At 42.2% G+C, this 27,318-nt stretch overlaps 1 pseudogene; it reads left to right on the plus strand.

Annotated features, from left to right (window-relative positions):
- LOC132654708 (baculoviral IAP repeat-containing protein 1a-like) overlaps positions 1–27,318 on the plus strand; it is a 212,208-nt pseudogene that overhangs the window by 10,510 nt on the left and 174,380 nt on the right.

Raw genomic sequence — 27,318 nt, forward strand, 5'->3', positions numbered from 1 at the left:
TCAGTGTTCTGACTATAATGTGACATGAGGAATTTCTTTTCTGGTCTAGTCTATTTGGTGTTCTATAGTCCTCTTATATGTTTATGGACATCTCTTTTTTTTAAGTTGGGAAATTTTTCTTCTTTGATTTTCTCAAAGATATTTTCTGGAACTTGGACCCTGGTATGGACTTTTTGTCTATTCTTATTATTCTTTGAATTCGCCCCTCATCACAAGAAAATCATAACAATCAAAAAAATAGTATGACCAAAAAAAAAAAAAAAAAAAAAAACACGGAGTGTGTTTTGTGTTGGCAAGTATTCCTGGGCATAGGCCTGCCCTGAAGTGTGTGATTATACCCAGTGACACTCCACTGGAGACTGATTTTCCCCTCATCAGCAGGGATCAGTTGGAAATAGCTTCTTGGTTAGGGTAGGACCTTGTGTCCACTTCCCTGCTCAGTGCTGGGTCTCCATCTGGTTGGGACCTACTCAGGTCTTGTGTTTGCAAGTATTTTTCCTGACAGTGTTAGTAATGTATAAAGTCCAATAATTTGAGAGGTTTCATTAAACTGTCTTTGCAGTGTAGAACATCTCTGTTTATAGAGTTTTTTTAATAAAGAAAATTTTCTTTTATTTAAATTCATTTGCATTACATCATAAGGGTGACCCTTCACTCCTCTCCTCCCAATCTCCTCTCCCCCTTCTTCCTTTCCCCCCCTCTCCCTTTCCTTCCAGAAAATGAGAGTCCTCTTCCCTTTTATCAGCCCTCCCCAAGACATCAAGTCACATCAGGACTGAGCATATCCTCATCCACCAAGGCCAGGAAATGCAGTCCTGCCATGGGGAGCTGATCCAAACCAGGCAATAGAGTCCATGTTAGAAGTTTTCTCTGTGTGTGTGTGTGTGTGTGTGTGTGTGTGTTTTATTGATTCTAATTCTGTTTTTATGCCTTGCACCATTTCCTTCATCTTTTTGAAGGTAGATTCCTGTCTCTGTATGATGGCCTCAATTTTTTTGGTTCGTTTCCTCTCTCTATTCCAGTAATTGAGCCTCTACTTGTGCCTCTTTTTGTTTGGCTATATTTGACTGTGTTTCTTTGAGAGCTTTGTTCATTTCCTCTTTATTTGCCTTTATTTACTTGTGTGGCCAATTCTTTGAGACATGTGTTCATTTCCTCTTTAACTGTCTCTATTTGTATGGTATTTCTCTGAGAGATCTGTTTGTTTCCTCTTTATGTGCCTCTAATAACTGGATAAGCATAGCTTTACAGTCATTTTCCTGTTTCAGATGGATTGGATAGCCATTGATTTGGGTGGTTGCTGGTGAAGCCATAATGTCCTGATTTTTGTTGGATGTGTTCTTTCGCCGACCTCTGGCCATTTGCTTATCTGTAACGTTCACTGTTTCTTCCTGGATTCTGCAGTTCAGACGATATGGTCTTTCTCTGGAGTCTGGAGAATTCTTCAGGAAGATGAGAGAGGTGCAGTGGTTTCAGCATATGCATTGGTGTTTCAGCTGTAACTGTGGGAGGAAAATCCTAGGGCACAGCAGGACAAGTTTGGGCAAGGGTGTGTGTTTGCACATGGCCGGAATTGTACCTTAAGGAGACAGGGGGGTAAATAATGTAGAAGCCTTGAGTGTGTGGGAGGGGTGCTGCCTTGCAGGCACCAAAGGGGTTGCAGGCACTGAAAGTGTCACACAGGCTGGTGATAATTGCTTATGAAAATTCCCCGAGTACCTCAATGTCCTACAGGCTACTGGTATATGGCTCTGTCTGAGCTCCAGATGTTATTTGCCTGAACTCCACTGGTGGACCCCGCAGAGCAGGGGCTTCAGTGTCCCAAGAATCCCTCTGTTTCCCACAGTGGATGTGTGGATGGGAGGGATCTGATGACCAGCTGCTATCTTAGAAGGACCCTGGATCTGGGGCTCTGCAGGGACTTGAGGGCACACTCTCTCTCTATCAGGTCAAATCGGCAAACACCTTGGTACCCCTGCTCTCTACTCTCAGGTTTGGACCTGCTGAGTCAAACATGGTAGGATGAGCTCCGTCAGCTCAGTGGTGCTGCAACCACCAAAGTAGGGAGTCCAGCCGCAGCATCAGAATGGGAGGCTGGTTCAGGTGCCTGCTGGGAAGTCCTGGGGGACCACAACATTGGTCCACAGACCTAGGTGGCCTGGCACCTGGTGTACTTGGTTCTTTTGGTGGCTGTACAGCCAGCTGTCCACCACTGAGGGGACATACAGTCACTGGCTAGCAGGCCCTGCAGAGTCTGTACAGCTGCTTGCAGACCCAGGACCTGGGACCAGGAAGGCTGGTACCTTGGATCTGGGACTCGGAAGGTGGCTAAGGCTGGCAGCCACGCAGCTGAGGAGATAGGAGCTCTGCCTCTGCTGTCTCAATCCCCAGGCAGAGAGTTCTGTGCTGAGAATCTCTGGCACTGTGGGCCAACTCCGAGGGGAGGGAGGCCCAAAAAAGGGAAGTGCAAAGGGTTCAAAAGTTCCCTTCTCTCTGTCCCCAGAGAAGTCCTCCAGTAACCTGAATCTAAAGGTCTCAACTCATGTGATGCCCCCTCTTGTTCAGGAAGCCTCATTGTCGATTTTCAGGCTTTAGCTGCCCCTCCACTCACCAATTTTGGAGTTTCAGGTCCTCAGCCTCTCAGATACTATGCCGCTGGTCACTGTCATCTTGGATCCCCCTTGGGATGTTGAGTTTTGTCAAAGGCATTTTCACCATCTAATGAGATCATCATGAGATTTTTTTTCTTCCTTCAGTTTGTTTATATGGTGGATTAGGTTGATGGATTTTTATATGTTGAACCATCCCTGCATTTCTGGGATGAAGTCTGCTTGATCATGGTGGATGATAATTTTGATGTGTTTTTCTATTCAGTTTAAGTATTTTATTGAGTATTTTTGAATCAATGTTCATAAAGGAGATTGATCTGAAATTCTCTGTTGGGTCTTTGTGTGGTTTCTGTATCAGGGTAACTGTGGTCTCATAGAATGAGTTTGGCAATGTTCCTTCTGTTTCTATTTTGTGAAGTAGTTTGAGGAGTGTTGGTACTAGTTCTTTGCAAGTCTGTTAAAATTTAGGCTAAAACCATCTGGTCCACGGCTCTTTTTGGTCGGGAGGCTTTTGATGATTGCTTCTATTTCCTTAGTGGTTATAGGTCTATTTAAATTGTTAACCTGATCTTGATTTTACTTTGGTAAGTATCATCCATTTCATTTAGATTTTCCAATTTTGTGGCATACAGGTTTGGAAGTATGATCTAATGATTCTTTGGATTTCCTTGGTATCTGTTGTTATAGCCCCTTTTTCATTTCTGATTTTATTAATTTGGATACTCTCCCTCTGTCTTTTAGTTAGTTTGGCTAAGGGTTTGTCTATCTTGTTGATTTTCTCAAAGAATCAGCTCTTGTTTTGTTGATTTTCTGTATTGTTCTCTTTGTTTCTAGGTTATTGATTTTATCCCTGAGTTGGATTATTTCCTGATGCCTACTCCTCTTCGGTGTGTTTGCTTCCATTTTTACAGAGCCTTCAAGTGAGCTATTAAGGTGCTAGGATAGGCTCTTTACATTTGTTTATGAAGGCACATAGTGCTATGAACTTTCCTCTTAGTACTTCTTTCATTGTGTCCCATAAGTTTAGGTATGTTGTGCTTTCATTTTCATTGAATTCTGGAAAGCTTTTAATTTCTTTATTTCCTCCATGACCCAGTAGTCATTAGCTAGAGAGTTGTTCAAGTTCTGTGAGTTTGTAGACATTCTACTATTTCTGTTATTGTTGAAGTCTAGCTTTAATTCATGGTATTCTGATAGAATACAAGGTGTCATTTCAATTTTCTTATATTTGTTGAGGCTTGCTTTGTATCTGAGTATGTGGTCAGTTTTGAAGAAGATTCCAAGAGGTGCTGAGAAGAAGGCATATTCTTTGTTGTTTGAATGAAATGTTCTGTGGATCTCTGATAGGTCCAAATGACTCATAACATCAATTAGTTTCATTATTTCTCTGTTTAGTTGCTGTCTCGATGATCTGTCTTTGGTGAGAGAGATGTGTTGAAGTCCTCCCACTGTTAACGTGTGGGGTTCAACATGTGATTTAAGCTTTAGTAATGTTTCTTTTATGACTGTGGGTGCTCTTGCATTTTGGCCATATATGTTCAGAAATGAAATATAATCTTGGTTGATTTTTCCTTGGATGAGTATGAAGTGCCCTTTCTCATCTCTTTTAATTAATTTTGGATGAAAGTCTATTTTGTTAGATATTAGAATAGCCGCTCCAGCTTGCTTCTGTGACCATTTATTTGGAAAACCTTTTTCCAGCCCTTTATTCTGAGGTAATGTCTATCATTGTTACTGAAGTGTGTTTCTTGTTAGCAACTGAATGATGGGTCCTGTTTACACATCCATTCTGTTAGCGTGTGTGTGTGAGTGTATGTGTGTTTAACAGGGAGTTGAGGCCATTGATGTTGAGAGAGATTGATGACCACTGGTTGTTGATTCCCATTATTTTGATGGTGGTGGTAGTGTTTGTGGTGCTGTGTGTGTGTGTGTGTGTGTGTGTGTGTGTGTGTGTATGTGCCCCTTCCCTGTTTTGGTTTTTTGTTGTGGGGTTATTTGTTTTCTGTGTTTTTCTGGGTGTGATTAGCCTGCTGGGGTTGCAGTTTTCCCTCTGTCGTTTTCCTTCTGTAGGGCTGGGTTTGTGGTTAGGTATTGTTTAAATTTGTTTTTGTCATAGAATATCTTGCTTTCTCCCTCTATGGTAATTAATGTTTTGCTGGACATATTAGTCACAGCTGACATATGTGGTGTCTTAGTGTCTGTAACATAGCTGCTCAAGCCTTTCTTGCTTTTAGAGTTTCTGGTGAGAAGTCAGATTTAATTCTGATAGGTCTGCCTTTTAATGTGACTTGGCCTTTTTCCCTTTCAGCTTTCAATATTCTATTTTGTTCTGTACATTTAGTGTTTTGATTATTATGTGATGGGAGGATTTTTTTTTCTGGTCCAGTCTATTTGGTGTTCTGTAGGCTTGTATATTTATAGGCACCTCTTTCTTTAGGTTGGGGAAGTTTTCTTCTATGATTTTGTTGAAAATATTTTCTGGGCCAGGGACCTTGGAGTCTTCTCCTTCAGTTTCTATTATTCTTAGGGTTGGTCTTTTGCTATTGTCTCAGATTTCATAGATGTTTTGTGTCAGGAATGTTTTATATTTAACATTTTCTTCGGCTGATGAATCGATTTCTTCAATAGTATCTTCTACAGCTGAGATTCTCTCTACCATCTCTTGTATTTTGTTGGTGATGCTTTTGTCTGTAGTTTCTGTTCTCTTCCCTAGGTTTTCCATCTTCAGGATTGCCTCAGATTGTGTTTTCTTTATTGCTTCTGTTTCCCTTTTTAGGTCTTGGACAGTTTCATTCTTTTCCTTCTCCTATTTGGCTGTTTTGTTTTGTTGTTTTTTTTTTTTTTTTCTGTGTTTCTCTAAGGGATTTATTCAGTTCCTTTACCTGTTTGATTGTATTTTCCTGAATTTCTTTTGAGGGATTTATTTACTTCTTTTAAGGCTTTAATCATTTGTTTTCACAACATCAGATTTAAGACTGTTTTCTTGTGCTTATGGTGTGATAGTGTCCTCAGGGCTTGCTGTGGTAGGATAGTTGGGTTTTGGTGATGTCACATGGCCCTGGGATTTGTTGCTTGTGTTCTTGCACTGATTCTGAGTAATTTGGTTGACTTTGGTATTAGCAGGCCTGGTGGTTTCTGATGGTAGCAGGTCTCTGGAGTTATAGGTGGAGATCTTGGTCCCAGATGGCTTCAGTCTTATGCTTTTCTTGCTGCTCTTTGATCCATGCTGGTCTGCTACTCCCTGATCCTTGATGCTGCTCTCTGATCAATGCTGATCTCCAAGGCCACAGATCGGAGCATGTCCCGGGAAATGGCACAGGCCGGGGAAACTGAGGTTTAGAGCTCACAGGGAAGTGGAGCTCAAGCACTCTGGGCAGAACTCATTACTATTGCTGGCAGGCCAGTAGATGGGGAAGGGTGGGGGAGGTTTCACCTGTTGGTCCCTGATCTGTGCTGGTCTCTAGGGCTGCAGATTGATGCGTGTCCTGGGAAATGGTACAGCCCCAGGAACTTGGAGTATATTTTAATTAATTATATTTTTAATTATAGATGTGAATTTCTTCAAAGTAAGAAATCGTCAGAGGAAATTGCCCAATATATTCAAAGCTACGAGGGATTTGTTCATGTGACGGTAATTTACAAGTGCCAACTCTTTCTAATAGCCTATGTTTGTTACCTAATAATATGTGATTCATCAGGGTGATGTTCATTTTTGTTTGTTTGTTTTCCCAAATACTCTGTGTTTCTCTTCCTTTCTCTTGTCATTGTCCTGCCTCTTCTCTGCAGAGAGTAAACAAAACTCTTGTCTTGTGAAGCTGGAACCACTTAGACAGTTTCCAGGCTGGCTTTGGGTTGCTTCTGCTGTCTCCTTCATCTTCCCTCTGAGTGATTCCACTCTAGCTACCTCCTGCCGCCTCCATCTGGATGTCTGACTCAATCTTCTGACCTAATACATGGCAGAGTCTGGGCACTCAAAGCTGGCTCCTGAACCTGATTATTTACACCCTTAAACTAGTAAGGATATTCTAGTGGCAAGCAGTGGGAACCCACCTCAAACTGAAGCCAAAGGAGACTGTATTGTGTGACTGGGCATGGGCTGACAGTTGGGGTGCAGTTTTCTCACAGGGAGAGCTGCTTGGTTGGAGAGGTTCTTCTGAGTAAGGCTCCCTTCCCATGTCTCAGTTCCTCATGAGTAAAAAAACCTCTGTGTGTAACTGCAGTTCTGTGGTTGAGCAGGGTTTGTGGTAAGAGTGACCCTGAGAAAGCTTCCATTTCACTGATGTTAGGCACTGCATAAAAGTTTACAAGATGAATAGAAATCAAACCAAAATTAAAGGGCTGCTTTGCTCAAATTCTGCTGCTCAAATGAAAATTCACTTCAGTTTGGGAAGACCTTAAGTTGCAGGCCACAGATAGATGTATATCTTGTAAGTCAGCCAATCAGGCAGTAACCTGAATTTCTTTTCCTCAGGGAGAACATTTTGTGAATTCCTGGGTCAGAAGAGAATTACCTATGGTATCAGGTAAAATCTCAGGCATATTCCAAAGTCTTTGTTTGTTCTTTCTTTTTGTGTTTCTCTCTCTCTCTCTCTTTCTCTCTCTCTCTCTCTCTCTGTATCTCAGGCTCTGTCTCTCTGTCTCTCTCTTTCTGTGTGCACACGCTGTGCATATACAGGTGCTTTTGGAAGCCAGACAAGGGCATCAGATCCCTTCGAGGTGGAGTAAGAGGCATTTGTGAGCTGTCTGATGTGGGTGCTGGGAACCGAATTCAGGTCCCCTAAAAGAGTAGAAAGTGCTTTTAACCACTGAGCCATCTCTTCAGCCCTCATCAACTTTCTTCAAAAAATATTTTTATAAATGATTTCTCCACCATGGAATGACTTTTTTTTTTATGGCTGGGAGAGACGGCTGAGTGGTTAATGTACTTTGTGCTCCTGGGAAGGACTCGGGTTAGGTTCCCAGGACCCTGTAGTAGCTGACAACTCTGCAAGTATAGTTCCAGAGAATCCAATACAGTCCTCTGACCTCCTTGGCCACTGCACACATGTGGTACAGCCAAACATGCAAACAGAACACCTACATCAAAAATAAAAATAAGTGAATCCTTAAAAGTAAATCTTTAAAAAATTGACACCCAGCCAGTCACTGTGGCACATGCCTGTAATCCAAGCACTCAGGGAGGCAGAGGCAGGTGGATCTTTGAGTTTGAAACCTGCTTGGTCTACAAAACTAGTCCAGGACAGACAAGTCTACACGAAGAAAATCTGTCTCTAAAACGAGGGAAAACAAAACCCAATTTACACTCAGTTATTTCCATAACATATATGTGTATGCATGGGTCCATGTGTGAAGGTCAGAAGCCAGAGGACAACATAGGAGTTGCTTCTCTCCTTCTGCCATGAGGGTTCCAGGGATTAATTAAAAGTTTGTCAGGCTCAGCAGCAAGCATCTATACTGTGGAGCCATGAACTGACTCATTGTTTAGCATAGGTAAACACAGCTAAGTGTGGTAGGGTGGGCGCTGTCATGGATGCTTCTTTAAAACAGCTAACATTTTGGATAACATGTTTTGGAAGCATTTTTGAGCATCTCTCCTATTCCAGGCTGGCCTCAAATGCAAATGAATTTTGAACTTTTGTTTCTCCTGCTGAGTGCTGAGACAGAGCTTCTTGGGTGCTGGTGATGGAACTGAGGACTTCCTGAAAGCTAGGAGAGAATGCTACCAACTGAGCTACATTCCCAGTCCCCAAAAGCATTCTTAAGTGACATAGTGTGCTGTTAAGAAATTCAGGAATATTCACATTAAAATGATGTGACAGGCCTAAGGATATTACTCACTTGCCTAGAATGAACAAGGTCCTTGTGTTTCATGCCAACATCCAAAGGAAAACAAAACCTTAATGTTAGGAATCTAGCTCAGTTGTAGGGCATCCATATAGCAAGTAGGACAGGCTCTGAGTCCAGTCCCAGCAGAGGTCAGAGACATGGGAACATGGGGTAGTGGACAGGTGAAAACAGTCGTAATAGAGTAAGAATTCTATGGTCACATGAGTGTGCTTCTCCCTGTATTTCCTGCGCTTGGAAGGTGGAATGAGGTGCCCATGACCAGGTAGGACTATTGTAACAGGTTAGAGGCCAGTATGGGCTGCATGAGGTTAGTGCCAAGTATAGAGGTCTATGCCTATAATCCCAGCACTAAGAAAGCTGAGGCAGAAATTTGATGAGTTTAAGGATAGCTTAGCTTAGCCTACATGGCAAAGCATTGTGTCTCATCCCCCAAATAAGCAGGAGGTGAAGGGATGTCTCAGATGTTGTGAGTATTTGTTGTTCTTGTGGAGGACTCAGATTCAGTTCAAAGTGTCTCCAAGGTAGTGGCTTACAACAACTTCTAACTTCGTCTTGAGGGGATGTAACATCCTCTCTGTCCACCTGGGGCCCCAGCCAACCTGTGGTATACATACATGCTTCCTGTAGGCAAAACACTCACACACACATTCACAATGGAGTGAGTGTACACACACACAGACACACACACATCTACAAACAGAGCAAGAGAGAGAGAGAGAGAGAGAGAGAGAGAGAGAGAGAGAGAGAGAGAAAGAGAGAGAGAGATGGCATCCTTCTGGCTGGAAACACCTTTTTCCAGTAACTTCCTAAATAACAAACACAAAGGGAAAAAGAAGACACAGACAATGTTTGTTCTCTTGGTCTTTGAATGCAGAGCTGTGTCTTTGGCCACATATGCAAGAGTCTACAAAAAAAAAAAGAAAAAAGAAAGAAAAGAAAAAGAAAAAAAAACTGATATTATCACCATGGGGAATGGACTGTCAAAAAGGCCTGATCATGAATACAACCATAGCAAAACTGGAAGAGTCTACAGTGTTACCCAGCATGCTCTTTTTTATTAAAGAAGCAATTCATGAGCAGGATTCCTGGGAAGAGAATCACTGAAAGTATTTATCTGATTAGGAACTCTAAGGGTCAGGGATGGGCAGTAAGTGCAGGGTGCTTTCCTTGCAAACTGTCTCCAGAAACCATGTGACAAAGCCAGGTGTTACTGTTGTGCATTTGTAATCTCAGGGCTGGGGAAGCAGGGAAAGATAGAATCCTGAGGATCTTCAACCACCCCAGAGAAGTGAAAGCCCCTCACAACAAGGGAGACACAGTGAAGGTTGTCCTCTGACTTCCACAGATATCTGAACAATATACCTGCACGTATACCTGCACACACATGAACACACACAGAACTCTAAGTCGTGAGACAGCTTCCTAATATAGGTGAAAGAAATGATCAGATAAAGAAGGAATCCAAAGAAAGACACAAGTGCCAGCCTGCTCCAACCAGAGAAACATACTTGTGAGAACTAAGAAAAACAGTAGTAGCAGGCCAATTAGTTCATGTCAGAGGCAGTCCCTGTTCCCATTACTATGGAACCCACTTGGACACTGAACTGCCATGGGCTACATCTGTACAGGGGTTCTAGGTTATCTCCATGCATGGTACTTGGTTGGAGTATGAGTCTCAGGAAAGACCCCTGTGCTCAGATTTTTTGGTTCTGTTGCTCTCCTTGTGGAGTTCCTGTCCTCTCCAGATCTTACTATTTCCCACTTCTTTCATAAGATTGCATGCACTCTGCCCAACAGTTGGCCATAAGCCTCAGCATCTGCTTTGATAGTCTGCAGGGCAGAGCCTTTCAGAGGCCCTCTGTGGTTGGCTCCTAACTTGTTTCCTGTGTTCTTCTTCTTCTGATGTCCATCCTCTTTGCCTTTCGGGATGGAGCTTGAGCATTATAGCCAGAGTCCTCCCTCTTGATTAATTTCTTTAGGTGTACAGATTCTAGTAGGTGGTCTTTGATCACCTCCCTCTGAGAGGGAAGTGGCCTTACTAGGCCACAGAGGAAGACAATGCAGCCACTCCTGATGAGACCTGATAAACTAGAATCAGAAGGAAGGAGAAGAGGACCTCCTCTATCAGTGGACTTGGGGAGGGGCATACATGGAGAAGAGGGAGGGAAGGTGGGAATGGGAGGGGAGGAAGGTGGGCTTTATGGGGGGATATAAAGTGAATAAAATATAATTAATAAAAATTAAAAAAATAATATACATAGGATACATTGTTGAAAAAAAAAAGAAAAACTGTAGAATCTATTTGCTATGACATTCTGGCTTAATAGAAGTCAAAAGTCAGTAAAAGTTTCAAGACACTAAAGATAGTTTTCTGGTTAAATTAAAGTGTAGTATTCCAAATGCCAAAGAAATACTTAAAGCAAAAGGAAAAAAAGGGGGGAATCTAGGATTATGTGTGAACACAGCAGAATTTCATCTTGAGAATCTTGTCAGACCAAGGTTAGGACACTTTAATTTTCAAGTCCTCACAGTGTGGAGAAGACCAGTGGCCCAGAGCCAGGATGAGTGATCTTCCCAGTGTGGTGATCTCAAAGAGCAAGCCATGAAAATGACTGTTTTTAAGAAAGCCACAGAAGAAACGACCTTTCTCAGATCTTCACACTGACTCTGAAATAGGAATCTCCTTTCAATATTCTTCTATCCTGATGCTAGATGATGTCTTAAGTTACATTTTAACACAGTGACCATGCACAGAAATGAATAGAATGAATGGAATACCCCGGTGTTTACCACTCTGCTCCAGCAGTTCTAACATGGTATTTCTTGTACCTCTTATTTCTCCCTGCTCTTCTAAATACCCTCAATTATTCTGACACAAGCACAGATCATGACATCATTCCACCTATACACAAACCTAACTTGAACTTTGTTTTCAAAGCCTGCTCTTCTCACCCACATCTTTTCCCCAAGCTTACTGCAATGACAGCATCTTTGCTAATGAAGACTTGAGGAAGGACACTTTTAAGGACTGGCCCCATGAGTCACCTGAGGCTGTTGAAGCTCTCGTCAAAGCAGGCCTTTTCTACACAGGTCAGTTGGGGTTTTCACCTTTATTTGTACGTTTCTGTGTGTGAGTGTTGCCTGCATGTAAGTATGGGTGCCACATGTCTGCCTGGTGCCCTCAGAGGCTAGACAGGGTGTTGGATCCTGGAACTGGAGATACAGTTGCCGAGAGCCAGCATGTGGTGCTGGAAACAAACCTGACTCCTTTGCAAGAGCAGCCAGTGCTCTTTATGCTGAGCATCTCTTTAGCACCTGAGTCAGAATTTTGTGTCTGCCACATATCTAAATCCGGATTGCACTTTTCTTTATTTTCATTTGTCATAGATCTCTTTGGGGCCTCATAAGACCTTCATCTTTCCATAGTTCCCTCGGGGCTCAGCCTCTGGGCTTGGGGATCCTGAGGTCACTTCATCCGACAGGCCTATTCCACTGGCAGAAAACAAACCACCTGGTCTTAACGCATTGTCTTCTCTTGCCAGCCTTGCCTGAGTGTCACAGATGAAGTACTCCTATTTCTAGGGGAGGAGAGATGGCAATAATGTGAGCAGAGACAGGGATTCTTCATAATCTGCCTTAAATAGAGGCTCCTAAGTTTGCTCTTCCATCCTGCCCCAGCTACAAGTATATTCTTCCGATATACTCTGTAAGCAATTGCTTGTTTTTTGGTTGCCTATGTCTGTGAATGTCCCGTACGTCATCATTGTCCAGAACAGAAAGAAATCTCTGCCCTCATGAAGCTGCTACGGCAGATCCTGATGGCAAATCTTTCAGGATCATGATTTGGGAGAGGTTCATCAAAGCACATGGTGCACAGGAACCTTCAGCGACTATTGCTGACTGTTGCTGACTACCCCACAGAAGGACCAAGAGTCTTTTTTTTTATTTTTAATTTTGTGGGTTTAATTTTTATGTATAAATACATTTTCTACATTATACTTGGAGGAAAAAAAATCACACGCTACAGTGTGGAAGTAAAAGTCAGAAAACAACCTGTAAGATTTGGTTCTCTTTTTCCACTGCAGTCGACACTGGGTCTATTGAGTTCAGATCATCTGGCTTAGTCACAAGTATTGTTACTCACTGAGTCATCATTCACAGGCTATAGTTTGTTTTTCCAATTTTTTTTTTCAATGCAGTTTATTCAGGAACCTTGAACAATCCTCGGACCCTGGGGAAAGCCAGCCCACAGCTTAAATAGCCTCTGGGTAGCCAACCCAGGCGTGCCACGTGGGCAATGCAGATAGGTCCACATACATGGAAGCAAGCCAGATCCTCAGCCTTAGCCAAATGTGGAATTGTTCGTGACAGAGAGCACTCACCATCGGGAAGGTGGAAGGCGGAAACCAGCTCCATCTTTAAGGCATAGCATTCCGCAGCTCTCTACGGTTCCCCCTTTTTATTTTAGACGCATCAGGCAAGAGTAGAGGTCTGATCTCTGATATTAGAAATAAATTGGGACTTTGTACCGATGTTCATTTAGGTGTCATCCACCCAAAGAGCATCAGACCCGTCTGATACCTTTTTCTCAGAGGCGGGACCTGGGGCATCAACCCGCATACAATCAGACATGCTCTTCTCTGGGTCGAAAGCGGCTGACCCTGAGTGCAGTGCTTAGCCTCGCATCCTGAGCGTATCATTTTAGCTTTTTATGGTATCCAACCATGCTTGGGGAGACTGTCCTGCTTCAATGGCTGTAAGGCCTGAATGATCATGGCTGCATCACACTGTTGTGAGACTCTAATCTTGCATATATACCACAGGCAAACCAAGGAGACCAACACCAGAAGGCCTGCTAATGCTCCCATGCCTGCCCATTCCTTCAGATGATTCATGGCTGCAGCAGTCCATGTTGATAATCCTGTGGCTAGTCCTGCATCCACTCTGGTAGAATTTACTGTGACAATGGCCACTCTCAGCTGCTCCATCGTAGTATCGAATTCTCCAGTCCAATTACCTAAAATATAGCTCGACAATTGTTTAGACAGATTTGCAGCACAGGAAAAATTCTCATGTTGTATGCTAGTGACACAAAGTCCAGCATACTTTCATTGACAACCAGGTTGAGCGATTTGCCATAGGGTATCAATTTGCTCCTGCAAGAGGTCAATCCTCTGATTGAACACCATCAAGCTTCCTTTTAGTTGAGCATTAATTCCTTTATGTACAACTAAGGCATGAGCTACATTGGCTAAATGATTTTTCAGGGTCTGAGCAGTCTGCCCATTATAACTCATGGCTAATGCCCTGGTGGTAGCTCCAACAGCCGCCAATGAGATGGTAGTAACAATGGTGGCTGTAGTTCCAAGATCCCTTTTCTGTCTGAAGAGAGTCCTAGCGTGAGGGGCATCAATGGGCACAGGCACCCAGTGAGGCATGCGAGTAACCAGGGCATACCTAAATTTACTAGCATTCCAGCATTGGGCAAAAAAGCAAGTATCATTACCACAACTACTTGGCTCTATCTGGCTAATAATGAATAAAAATGGGGGATATAGACAAACAGGTGTGGGCTTATAGGAAATATTATGAGAAGCCTTAACCCCTCGTTGGAACATCTTACGTCAGTTCTAGAACTAGCAGTGGTGGTGTCCGAGGTCTGAGTAGGTTCAGGAGACAATTGCCCTCAGGGGCGAGACGTGCTCCATGCCAATTGACTAACTCCATGTTTTCCTCCACTTTTGAAAGTCATTTAAGGTTCTTAAATTATTTTTTTCCCTTTTTTTAAAATTTTTCATCAATTACACTTTATTCATTCTGCATCCCCCCATAAGCCCCTCCCTCCTCCCCTCCCAATCCCACCCTCCCTACACCCTCTGCTTGCATGCCACTCCCCAAGTCCACTAATAGGTGAGGTTCTCCTCTCCTTTCTGATCTTAGTCTGTCAGTTCACATCAAAAATGGCTGTATTGTCCTCTACTATGGCCTGGTAAGGCTGCTCCCCCCCAGAGGGAGGTGATCAAAGAGCAGGCCAATCAGATTATGTCAGAGGCAGTCCCTCTTCACATTACTATGTAACCCAATTGGACTCTGATCTGCCCTGGGCTACATCTGTGCAGGGGTTCTGGGTTATCTCCATGAATAGTCCTTGGTTGGAGTATGAGTCTCTGGGAAGTTCCCTGTGTTCAAATTTTCTTGTTCTGTTGCTCTCCTTGTGGAGACCCTGTCCTCTCCAGCTCTTACTATTTCCCAGTTCTTACATAAAATTCCGTTCACCTGCCCAACAGTTGCCCATCCAGCTCAGCATCTGCTTTGATAGTCTGAAGGGCAGAGGCTTTCAGAGGCCCTCTGTGGTAGGTTCCTAGGTTGTTTCCTGTTTTCTTCTTCTTCTGATGTCCATCCTCTTTGCCTTTCTGGATGGGGATTGGACGTTTTAGTTACGGTCCTCTCTCTTGCTTACTTTCTTTAGATGCACAGGTTTTAGTGGGTTTGTCCTATGTTGTATGTCTATATGAGTGAGTATATACCATGTGTGTCTTTTTGCTTCTGGGACAACTCACTGAGGATTATCCTTTCCAGATCCCACCATTTACCTGCAAATTTCATGATTTCCTTATTTTTCATTGCTGAGTAATATTCCATTGTGTAGATGTACCACAATTTCTGCATCCATTCTTCATTTGAGGGGCATCTGGGTTGTTTCCAGCTTCTGGCTATTACAAATAAAGCTGCTACAAACATAGTTGAACAAATGTCCTTTTTGTGTACTTGAGCCTCTTTTGGATATATGCCCAGTAGTGGTATGGCTGGATCTTGAGGAAGCGCTATTCCTAGTTGTCTGAGAAAGTGCCAGATTTATTTCCAGAGTGGTTGTACAAGTTTACATTCCCACCAGCAGTGGAGAAGGGTTCCCCTTTCTCCACAACCTCTCCAGCATGTGTTGTCACTTGAGGTTTTGATCTTGGCCATTCTCATGGGTGTAAGGTAAAAATCTCAGGGTTGTTTTGATTTGCATTTCCCTAATGGCTAGTGAGGTTGAGCATTTCTTTAAGTGCTTCTCTGCCATTCGGTATTCCTCTACAGAGAATTCTCTGTTTAGCTCTGTTCCCCATTTTTTAAGTGGATTACTTGGTTTGCTGCTTTTCAGCTTCTTTAGTTCTTTATATATACTGGATATGAGTTCTCTGTCAGATAAAGGGTTGGTAAAGGTTCTTTCCCAATCTGTAGGTGGTCGCTTTGTTTTGATGACGGTTTCCTTTGCTTTACAGAAGCTTTTCAGTTTCATGAGGTCCCATTAATTGGTTGTTGCTCTTAGAGCCTGTGCTGTTGGTGTTCTGTTCAGGAAGTTTTCCCCTGTACCAATGAGTTCTAGGGTATTTCCCACTTTTTTCAAGCCGATTTAATGTGTCTGGTTTTATGTTGAGGTCTTTGATCCACTTGGACTTCAGTTTTGTGCAGGGTGACAAGTATGGATCTATTTTCATTTTTCTACATGTAGACATCCAGTTAGACCAGCACCATTTGTTGAAGATGCTATCTTTTTTTCCATTGTATGGTTTTGGCGTCTTTGTCAAAGATCAGGTGTCCATAAGTGTGTGGGTTTATTTCTGGGTCCTCTGTTCGGTTCCATTGATCCACCATTCTGTTTCTATGCCAGTACCATGCAGTTTTTAAAACTGTTGCTCTATAGTACAACTTAAGATCAGGGATGGAGATACCTCCGGAAGATCTTTTATTGTAGAGGATTGTTTTAGCAATTCTGGGTTTCTTGTTATTCCATATGAAGTTGAGAATTTTTCTTTCCAGGTCTGTAAAGAATTGTGTTGGTAATTTGATGGGCATTGCATTGAATCTGTAGATTGCTTTTGGTAAGATGGCCATTTTTACTATGTTAATCCTACCAAGCCATGAGCATGGGAGATCTTTCCATCTTCTCATATCTTCTAATTCTTTCTTCAGAGATTTGAAATTTTTTTCATACAAGTCTTTGACTTCCTTGGTTAGGGTTACTCCGAGGTACCTTATGTCATTTGTGGCTATTGTGAAGGGTGTTGTTTCCTTAATTTCTTTCTCAGCCCTTTTGTCTTTTGTATACAGGAGGACTACTGATTTTTTTGAGTTAATTTTGTATCCGGCCACTTTGCTGAAGGTGTTTATCAGCTGTAGGAGTTCCCTGGTAGAGTTTTTGGGGTCACTCACGTATACTATCATATCATCTGCAAATAGTGATAATTTTACTTCTTCCTTTCCAATTTGTATCCCCTTGATCTCCTTCAACTGTCTTATTGCTCTAGCAAGGACTTCCAACACTATGTTGAAGAGATATGGAGAGAGTGGGCAGCCTTGTCTTGTCCCTGATTTCAGTGGGATTGCTTTAGGTTTCTCTCCGTTCAGTTTGATGTTGGCTATAGGCTTGCTGTATATCACCTTTACTATGTTTAGATATGTGCCTTGTATCCCTGATCTCTCCAATACTTTGAACATGAATGGATGTTGGATTTTGTCAAAGGCTTTTTCAGCATCTAGGGAGATTATCATGTGGTTTTTTTCTTTCAGTTTGTTAATATGGTGGATCACATTGATGGATTTCCGTATATTGAACCACCCCTGCATACCTGGGATGAAGCCTACTCGGTCATAGTGGATAATATCTTTGATGTGTTCTTGGATTCGGTTTGCAAGTATTTTATTAAGTATTTTTGCATCAATGTTCATAAGGGAGATTGGCTGGAAATTCTCTTTCTTTGTTGAGTCTTTGTGAGGTTTAGGTACTAAGGTGACTGTGGCTTCATAGAATGAATTTGGTAATATTCCTTCTGTTTCTATTTTGTGGAATAGTTTGAAGAGAATTGGTGTTAGCTCTTCTTTGAAGGTCTGGTACAATTCTGCACTGAAGCCATCTGGTCCTGGGCTTTTTTTGGATGGGAGACTTTTGATGACCGCTTCTATTTCTTTGGGGGATATAGGACTATTTAGTTGATTTACTTGGTCCTGATTCAGCTTTGGTAAGTCAAATCGATCAAGATAATTGTCCATTTCATTTAGATTTTCAAATTTTGTGGCATATAGACTTTTGAAGTAAGTCCTAATGATTGTTTGGATTTCCTCAGTGTCTGTAGTTATATCCCCCTTTTCATTTCTGATTTTGTTGATTTGGGTGGTGTCTCTCTGCCTTTTAGTTAGCCTGGCTAAGGGTTTGTCGATCTTGTTGATTTTCTCAAAGAACCAGCTCTTGGTTTCATTGATTCTTTGAATTGTTTTATTTGTTTCCAATTGATTGATTTCAGCCCTGAGTTTGATTATTTCCAGCCGTCTACTCCTTCTTGGTGTGTCTGCTTCTTCTTTTTCTAGGGTTTTTAAGTGAGCCATTAGGGTGCTTGAATGAGCTGTCTCGAATTTCTTCTTGAAGGCACTTAGTGCTATGAACTTTCCTCTTAGCACTGCTTTCATGTTGTCCCACAAGTTCGGGTATGTTGTGTCTTCATTTTCATTGATTTCTAGAAAAACTTTAATTTCTTTCTTTATTTCTTCCCTGACCCAGCTGTCATTTAGTAACAAGTTGTTCAGTTTCCATGTGTGTGTAGGCTTTTTGTTATTTCTGTTATTGTTGAGGTCCAGCTTTATTCCATGGTGATCAGACAAGATACATGGGATTATTTCAATCTTCTTGTATCTGCTGAGGCTTGCTTTGTGACCCACTATGTGGTCTATTTTGGAGAAGGTTCCATGAGGTGCTGAGAAGAAGGTAAATTCTTTTGTGTTTGGGTGTAAAGTTCTGTAAATGTCTGTTAGGTCCATTTGATTCATGACCTCTGTCAGAGACATTGTTTCTTTGTTTAATTTCTGTTTGGTTGACCTGTCCTTTGTTGAGAGTGGGGTGTTGAAGTCTCCCACTATTAATGTGTGTGGATCTATATGTGCTTTAAATTTTATCAATGTTTCTTTCACAAATGTGGGTGCCCTTGTATTTGGGGCATAGATGTTCAGGATTGTGATGTCTTCCTGGTGGAATTTTCCCTTGATGAGTATGAAGTGTCCTTCCCCATCTCTTTTGATTAATTTTGGTTGAAAGTCTAGTTTGTCAGATATTAGAATGGCTACTCCTGCTTGCTTCTTGGGTCCGTTTGCTTGGAAAGTCGTCTTCCAACCCTTTACCCTTAGGTAATGTCTATCTTTGTGTCTTAGGTGTGTTTCTTGTATGCAACAGATTGCTGGGTTTTGTTTACGTATCCATTCTGTTAATCTGTGTCTTTTTATTGGAGAGTTGAGTCCATTGATGTTGAGAGAGATTAATGACCAGTGACTGTTAGATCTCTTGAATTTGATGTTGGCTGTGGTCATCAGGTTGTGTGCTTGGTTGCTTTTTGTTTTACTGAAGTGAGGTTATTTATTTCCTGTGTTTTCTTGAATGTAGCTAGCTTTCTTGGGTTGTATTTTCCCTTCCAGTGTCTTCTGTAATGCTGGATTTGTTTGTAGGTATTGTTGAAATTTGTTTTTGTCATTGAATATCTTGTTTTCTCCATCTATGAGGACTGAGAGTTTTGCTGGGTATAGTAGCCTGGGCTGACATCTGTGTTCTCTTAGGGTCTGCATGATATCCGTCCAGGCCCTTCTGGCTTTCATAGTCTCTGTTGAAAAGTCAGGTGTGATTCTAATGGGTTTGCCATTATATGTTACGTGGCCTTTTTCCCTTGCAGCTTTTAGTATTTTTTCTTTGTTCTGTATACTTACTGTTTTGATTATTATGTGGCGGGAGGATTTTCTTTTCTGGTCAAATTTGTTGGGTGTTCTGTAGGCCTCATGTATTCTAATTGGCCTCTCCTTTAGCTTGGGGAAATTTTCTTCAATGATTTTGTTGAAAATATTTTCTGGGCCTTGGAGAAGGGAATCTTCTTTTTCCTCTATACCTATTATTCTTAGGTTTTGTCTTTTCATATTGTCTTGGATTTCTTGGACGGTCTGTGTCAGGAATTTTTCAGATTTAACATTTTCTTTGACAGATACATCGATTTCTTCCATTGTATCTTCCATACCTGAGATTCTTTCTTCCATCTCTTGTAGTCTGTTGGTTATGCTTACCTCTGTAGTTCCTGTTTTCTTCCCTAGATTCTTCCTTTCCATTATTTCTTCCATTTGTGTTTTCTTTCATTTTTCCAATTCTATCTTCAGGTCTTGAGTTGTTTTGTTTACTTCCTTCACCTGTCTGATTTACTTTCCTGTTTTTCTTTTAGTTCCTTCAACTCTGTTTCTATCATTTCATTCAGTGTTTTAAGCATTTCCTTTCTAAAGGCCATAAACTGTTTGGCTGCAGCTTCCTCTATTTCTTTTTGGATGGCAATATTCTGTTTGAGTTTATCTTCCTCTATGTCTTTACGAATCTTATTTGTTTCCTCTGTTATCATCTTCATGAGCATACTTGTTAGGTCATCTTTTTGGATTTCAGTTATGGTGGGGTGTTCAGAGCTACTTGCCTCTGGGTAACTGGGTTCTGGAGATGCCATATTGCTCTGTCTTTTGTTGCTTGAGCTTTTACGCTGGCCTCTATCCATTGTGTTATCTTAGGTGTTTGGGGTTATTTTCTGGTGGTTCCTGGGGATCCTGTGGTGGAGAGAATCCCCTTTGCAGAAAGCTGGTTTTTCCTGAAGGATGTCTTCTCAGCTTTTTGGGTATAGTCCCTGGATGGCTGGTGTTTTTTCAGGAGTTGCTCACCTCAGGGATATAGACCTGAGTGGTAACTGTTGTCTTTGTTAGTCGAGAGGGTTCTCCTCTCACCCAGGGAAGTCCTGAGGGCAGCTGCCCTGTTTCTGGGTTTCTTGTTGCAAATTAATGATCAGCTGCTGTGACCCAGTTGGACATCAGGCGCGCCTCAACTGTTTGTGCTTGTGTCTGGAGCACAGCTGAGTGCTGGCGCCTCGGCCCCACTAGACTGCTAGACTTTTTCTAGGGAAGGATTGGGTGATTTAGATCAGTACAGTTTCCTTCCTTCCCCGTGGATTCTCTGGAGACACGGACTCCTAGTGTCTTTTTTTGTGCTGGTGCACACTGCTCAGTGTCTGCCAGCTGGCTGGCCGCAGAAACTGCCTGTGCCTGGAGCACAGCTGTGTGATGGCGGCTCAGTCTCTGCCAGCTGTCTGGTGCGCAGAAACTGCCTGTGTCTGCCTTTGCGGCTTTTGGGAGCCTGAGTGGCTCCCTAAGCTGGGTAATTTTCCGGGGACCTTTTCAGGTTGGGGGTGAGCTGAGTGCTCTGAGATCAGACCCGCCGTTTCTATCTCCGGCGGCGATTCAGGCGCTCAGGCAGGCAGGGCTCTGTGCGGGAACCTGGGTCCCCGGCTCTGGCTCCGGGCTGGCTCCTGGGGTGCCCGTGGAACCTGCCCGAGTCTTTTCCAGGGGATGTCTGGGTGACCTAAGGCCGGTCCCAATCGTTTCCTGTACCCTGGGGTTATCTCTCGACTGAAAATTCCAGTCTCTGATAGTGTGGTGCCCACGGTTCAGTCTGGGACCGTGACCAGAGACACTGGCTTGTGGCTCTGGGCTGGGGCTGGGGCTGGCGGCCAGCAGCCAAGCGTCTGGCGGAACCGGGATCTCTTCCGTGGTTTAGCCGGGTGAGTTAAAAGCTGATTGAATCCCCCACCGTGGGGTATCCTCTCACCTGGGAAACACAATGACTGTGTTTTATGGCCGAGAGTTCTGATTGCTGGTCACTGTGCTGATCCTGCTGTGCTGCTGCTCAGAATGAGAGTCCTCCCGGCTCCGCCATCTTGCCCCTCCCTCGGACCAAGAGTCTTGTGTGAACTCTTGTCTTCTGTGCATGGTATTGCCACATAATCCAACTGGAGGAGCAAGCAGGATTTAACTAGTGAAATCTGGAGTCGAATTCTTGTGAGTTGACAGGTGTATGTGCTGTTGAGCTGACCCCATATCCTTATCCTAGGCAAAAAGGACCTTGTGCGGTGTTTTTCCTGTGGAGGATGTATGGAGAAGTGGGAGGAAGGTGACGACCCATTAGCAGACCACACCAAGTTTTTCCCAAAGTGAGCAAAGTAAATTCTCTTGACTTTGAACTCACTTCATCTGTTATTCCCTCACTGTCCAGGTTTGTTATATGTGGGTAGTATCTGCTCACTCTCTGGTTCCCACTACGAAGAATACATCCATGTATCTTTATTTCTTTCCCCCCTTGATACTCTCCCTGTCTAGCTTTTTTTCTCATTATAATAAGATCTTAGTTTTTGTTGGATCTATGTACACATTTTTAAAAACAGGATCTGTGTAGCACAGACTGTCATAACAATTCTATCGAGTGGAACTTGATCTCATGATCCTCCTGCCTCAGCCACCTAAGCCCACTGCAGAGGCCACATCATGTCTGCCAGTTCTAGGCCTTTCTGATATTTTTGAGTACAAACTAGTTTTTTTTTTTTCACCTCCTTTTATAATGCTTTACAGGTTTCTCTTTGTATTGTCTAAGATTTCCTCAGTGGTTTTCTTTTTCTAGGGTTGGGAGTGAAAGCACTGATTTGAGCACGCCAGGCAATCACTTTACAATAGAGCTACTCTCACCCCTTTTCTGTCAATCTTCAAATGTATTTTTATTCCTCTTCTACATAAGAAAACCCTAGAAAGGTCCACTTGCACAATGAAATTTGTTATTTTGTAGTAATTAGAATTTTCAAAGCTAAATATCAATAAGCGCAGATTGAAAAGTGGGTATTTCTGGGCAAGGTGGTTGACACATGAAGTCCTAGCTCTCAGGAAGCTGAATGAAGAAAAATGTAGTTTTGTTTTATATTAAATACTTTGATATGAATTGCCCTAAAGTTGATCTGTTTTAAAATCCAGCACTGTTATTAAGAAATAAGAGTCTTTTGATCCGGTTTCCCTTGCAAGGCAGGAAAATCTGCAACTGTGTTGGTGCCTCTGCAGTCTGTGTTCAGGTCCACCAGTGTGTTTTCTTTCCATCCAACACATACCTAAAAGTGCTCTAAATTGATTTAAGTTTAATTATTAACATTTAAATGTAAAGGTTTAAATAACCATCTGGTCTTAAGATAGCATGCTAATAGTATCTGAATCACTTAAAATATTCCTTAAAAATGTTTTCTTAGTGTACATTAATACATACAATAACATTGCATATATATATTATGTTTTACATATATGTTATATATATTACAGTTTACTACAATCATGCTCACCACCATCCTCCCATTACCTTCTCTTATCTCTCTCTAGCTCTTCTCAGGTCTTTTTCTTCTAAAATCACATGTTTTGTGCCCTCCCAGGGCTATAGCAAGACTTATCCTGGTTTTAAAGAAATAAATAAATACACAGAATATTTCTATTTAATTTTGAAGTTAGAAGAGATATAGCAGTGGTCACTTTTTTCTTTTTCTTTTACTTTTTAAAGTATTTGAGTTTTGGGTGTTTTGTCTGCATGTATATTTGTGCACTGCTTGCATGCCTGGTGCCCACAGAGGTCAGAATGAGGGCATCAAATATCCTAGAACTGAGTTACAGGAGGCCGTGAACTGTTGGGAAGCAAACCTGAGTCCTCCCAGGAGTAGTGACTGTTCTCCCACTGATGCATTTTAGGTCCCCCTTTTTTTCTTTTTTCTTTAGGAGTATGTAGAAAATAGTTGAGAATGCCAGGGCCTTCTTCTCAATCCCTGTGTGGCAAGGAGGGAGAGAATTTTTTTGTACTTAAAGCTTGTTCTAGAATCTATCAACAAACTTTGTTTTATTTTAATTAAAACTAGCATATGTAATGCATATCTACTGTACTTACGTATTTGGTTGAAAGGACAATAACAATAAATCCTGGGAGCTGAGTTCTAAAGTCAAGAAGTCAAGGTCTCTCAATGCCTTAGAGGCCACTGTGCCACTCCCTTGTCCTGGTTGATGCTGTCCTCCTCATCCAGAGGGAAACACAGTCCTGATTTTCAGTTACTGTCATTTTACCAAACATACACACACACAATCACACAGACACACACACACACACACACACACACACACACACCTACATAAACCTTCAGCTTTGCCTGTTCTTCAGTCGTTTGTTGGTTCTTTTTATTTTAGTTCTATGTGTGTTGTGTGTGTGTGAAAGGGGACAGGAGGTTGAATCCAGACTGCCATGAGTAAGAAGCAGCACTTTGCCACTGAACTACTGCTCCAGCCCTCACATTTTTTAAGACAGAATTCTTAGTATGTCTACAGAGTGAGTCCCAGAAAGCCAGGACTACACAGAGAAACCTTATTTCAGAAAAAAAAATTAAAAAAATTTACTGTGTAGCTGATCTTGATTTGCAGTATAGCTGAGATTTCCCCTGAACTCACATCTTGCCTTATTCTCATGAATACTAGATGCACAGCCATGTGCTACCATAATTGACTGGCTTGCTGCTATGTTTGTTGGAGGGGGGGTGTCAACTGGTAGAGGGGTGTTTGAGACAGAGCACCAGATAACCTGGGATGGCCTCCAACTCAGTATTTAGGGAGGATGGCCTTAAACTCATCCAACTGCCTCCACATCCCAAGTGTTTGATGACAGGTATGCTCTACTACACCCAACATTTTTTTGTTTTTTAGCTTATTCATTTTTATTTTATACATTAGGGTTTCATCTGCATGAGTGAGGAAGTCAGATCCCATGGAGCAAGAGCTATAGACAATTGTGAGCTGTCATGTGGGTGCTGGGAATTGAGCCCTGGTTTCTGGAAGAGCAGCCAGTGCTCTTGACCACTGAGCCATCTCTTTAGCCCCAGCTTTTGTTTAGATAGACAATAGCAAGATGTAAACTGACAACTGGCAACAATGACCATATCCTTTCATCCAAGTTTCTCTCTAGGACACCCCAGGGCTCTCAGTTGCTAATGGGAGTCTGGAATGAACATAAATTCAGACCTTAACAAGAACAGAATTCCAGAGACTTACAACAAGGTCAAAGTGCAGACAGTATGTGACATGGATTGTTCATTCCTAAGGAGGACACCTCCTCCTCCCAACTCAGGAGACATTGCAGAAGAGGGGCCCAAGAGGTCATAAGACCCAGAGGTTGTAGAGGACAGCTTGGGTTTGTCTTGTTTGGTACACAGCAGGGTCCTTCCTCAGGAACTCAGTTGCTGTGGTTGCCTATCCATGCAAGCCTGTGCCAAATCCAGAGAAGCCATGCCCCACCGCTAGGAGGGGAGCTGTTGACACTTGTATCTGCTAGAGTCATTCTTCTTCATACCATGGGCCTTGAGGTTTCCTGAGCTCTGCTGGATGGCCCTGTGTCCACTCACCCATGAGCAGCACTAATTGAATTCAGTTAAAAGAGGATACAAAGCTGGGAGGCGACCTGACTTTAGGAGAAGTCTGGGGAAACTGAAGAAAGGCAGTGGGGGTTGATATAATCCACATACATTGTACATATTTCTGTGATTTCCAAAGAATAAAATACTTTTTAAAAAAGAACAGGCTTCCAAACCGTGGCTCAGAAAGCTCTGCCACTTGATCAGTGTTTATGGATGAACGAGAGCAACAGAGAGTGGTGTGCAGAGGAGATAATTGTCGAGGGAGAGAGGAGTGAGTCAGGAGAGGTGCTTAGGGGAATTTTGCAGTTCTGATTGACTAGCAATGAGATTGCTTCTTTATTACACAGGTTTCACAGAACAAAGACCAACTAATGACAGACTAATCTGTCCAAGAAGTGCAGATGATTTGTTTGATTTTTCATTACGAAGTGTTACAACTTCAGTCATGATTAGAAAATATAAACGGAACAGACTTATGCTTATTATAAGCCTTATAACTCCAAGTTATAGAATCTAAAGATTGTCTTATCCAAAGCAAACACATTTCTTATATAACAGCCTACTTTTAGGCTGGCAGAATTTGTAATTTTAAGGAACTCCAGACAAACAGAAAACACCTGAACTTTTTTTTTAATGAAGAGCAAATATTAATACCTAACTCCTTTTACTACTTGTGTCATCATCTACACTATAAAGTAGGAACAAGTTATTTAGTCAATCTATCTTATTTACTGAGTTCTCTTCCTCCAGGGGCGTACCCTCTATGACCCCCTATGTTTAAACTACATTTTTCAGAGAGTTCTAAGTGCATTGTAAAGGGAGGCCTCAAATCTGTTACCTGGTTTTCTAGCCAGTCAGAGTTTGTCCTTGTCTTTGTTTCCCCTGCACCAGTTATTGTGTTTGAGTTTGCTTAAGGGCAGATATCCACAAAAGATTCCTGTAGTAATGGCCTCATAAAAGAATTTCTAGTTTATGTGCTAATCTGTGCTCAATTATCTCCAAAGCATAAGGAAACCTTCACAACAGTGGCCAGATAATGTAATTTTTCTAAAAGAAAATAACTCAGACATTATTTTCTTGGGAAAAGACAGAAAAAATCATAATGCATAAAGGATTCCCCCCCAAAATAAAACACATAGAGCCTAAAAACCTACAAAAGAGGGAAAGAATGAAAATGATTGCAGCATTTGGCTCACCTATGCTAGAGCCCTGTCAAACAGCTGTGCTGGCTTCATGGCTTTTCCTGTTTCCAAAGGATATGGCTGTGCCGTGAGATGCTCCCAGAGCCTTGGTGTGATGTTGACATAGATGTCTCATTTAGTGCTGAGCACTTGATCATCAATTATTACCTAGCCAAGGATCAAAGCAGCAGCATTCTTTGCACAGGAACATAAATATTTACAAGGCAATTTGACAGGATGCCCATTAAGCCAGATAGCATTAGTAGACCCTGCCCTCCTAAGACCTTTATAGACTCTCTGGGCCATGTGCTTTTGACCAGGGTTAGTTTAGGTTCTTGTTTTCTTTAGTTTAGGTTTAGTTTCTTTAGTTTAGGTTTTGTTTTCTTTCATTTTGTCTCACTGTGTTGCACTTTCTGTTCTGACCTTGCTATTGTAGATCAGTCTGGCCTTTGATCCAGAGATCCACCTGTCTTTGATACCCAAGTGCTGAGATTTGCAGGCCTGCACCACCACACCCAGCTTGACCTGGTTTAGAGAATCTGAGAAGCAGCCTCAAGCCCAATTCAAAAGCAGTTGGTTATCCCAAAAGATTCAGTCCACTCTTCACTGTTGCCCTCATCTTGTCTGGCATGATAGTGATGTGGTAGAATGCAGGTGGCCCTCCTCCCCCAGCAGACTGCAAAGCCTCTTCCAGTACTGTGAGAGGGAGAGAGCAGGGAGGAAATTCTGAGTCAATTCCAGCTTTATTCCTCTCTATCCTGAAAGCAACTTACTCTGTGTATTCAGAAATAGGTCTGTAGTTCTGTCCAACTTATTTTTCTGAGACAGGTCTCTCACTAAACCTGGAGCTGGCCAATGAGACTTACTGGCTGGTCATTGAGCCCCTATGGTCTTCCTGTCTCTCCTTCTCTGGCACTAAGATTACACTGTCCCTATTGCCTCGCTGTTACACAAGTGCTGGAAATCTGAGCCCAGTCTCCATTTTTGCCCAGCAAGCATTACATTTTTATTTAACTGTGTGATATCTATGTTTTTATTCTTAATGTGAATTTCATGTAGTTGACACACTCAGATCTTGTGGGTTTGTTTCTGACAGTTTGACAAGAGTTGAAATGGTTAAAAATTATTGTTATCTAAATTCTTAATTGTACACTTTGTTTAGTATGTTTTAATGTCCTTTGTTGTTCTTTTTCCATGACTCTATAGTTTTCTCATATTTTAATCTGTGAATTTTTATTTTTTTACCTTGTTCACTTAGGTAAAGTGTATTTGTGTGTGCACTGTGTGTTCTACATAGGGCCAAAGGGAGACAGGGAGTCTCCTCTCCTTTATGTCACCCTCTTGTTCCCTTGAAGCAGGGTCTCTCTCTGAACCTGCTAGCATCCA

Source organism: Meriones unguiculatus, chromosome 6, assembly GCF_030254825.1.
Source record: "Meriones unguiculatus strain TT.TT164.6M chromosome 6, Bangor_MerUng_6.1, whole genome shotgun sequence".
Taxonomy (NCBI): domain Eukaryota; kingdom Metazoa; phylum Chordata; class Mammalia; order Rodentia; family Muridae; genus Meriones; species Meriones unguiculatus.